Consider the following 851-nt stretch of genomic DNA (forward strand, 5'->3'; position numbering starts at 1 on the left):
TCATAAAGGACAAACCTCATAGGCTTCTTCCACAGACCACTTACTGATGTAGTTACACTTGGGAGGAGGAAAGATTATGAATGTGTTTTGGAGAGAAGAATACACCTGATTTTGAATAAGATTTAATCCATCTTTCATGCTTGGTTGCATTTACACTTGGGCTGTTTTGCTAATCAAAAGATATCAAATCCACACAAGATGCATGAACTGATAATAAGTCACCTCCCCTGTATGTGTGTCAGTAAGGATGATATTCAATCATCTCTTTTGTTTTCTTCATAAAACTACAAGAGAACAATTATATGTTTAACATGTTAGGTTTATCATCATCATTGAACCATTAATACTTGTCACGTCATTTCATCTACTAGACACAACAAAAATAACCGGTCAACACATCACATTTCCTGTGTCAGAGATGCATGTGTGAATAAACTATATGGAGAACATGAATGCAGCTTTGCACAAATGTGTGAATGTGAGCACAAACCTGCTGTTGAGTGAAAACCATATACTTCCTCAGTGTCACTGACAAAAAACATCTTTATGTTTCAGCTTTAAATATAGTTTTATGTAGTTTATGCCTCAATTAAAGTCAAGTCTTCAATAATACATATGTTGTGGTGTCCATCTGTGTCAGTGGTGAGTCCTGCTGTTACTTCCTCTTTTGAAAGCTGCCCAACCCAAAGACAAACAAGCAGACAGTGAAGCTGTTCACTAAGTTTTCAGTGTTTCAAAATGTCTGCAAGGATTCTCGCTGCACCAGATTCAAGCTTGAATGTGAGATATACCGGAAGAGTTCAAGACAACAGAGGAGCGGGAGAGGAGAATCAGCTGGAGATCTCAGAGGA

This window comes from Micropterus dolomieu, unplaced genomic scaffold, assembly GCF_021292245.1.
Source record: "Micropterus dolomieu isolate WLL.071019.BEF.003 ecotype Adirondacks unplaced genomic scaffold, ASM2129224v1 contig_14391, whole genome shotgun sequence".
NCBI lineage: Eukaryota > Metazoa > Chordata > Actinopteri > Centrarchiformes > Centrarchidae > Micropterus > Micropterus dolomieu.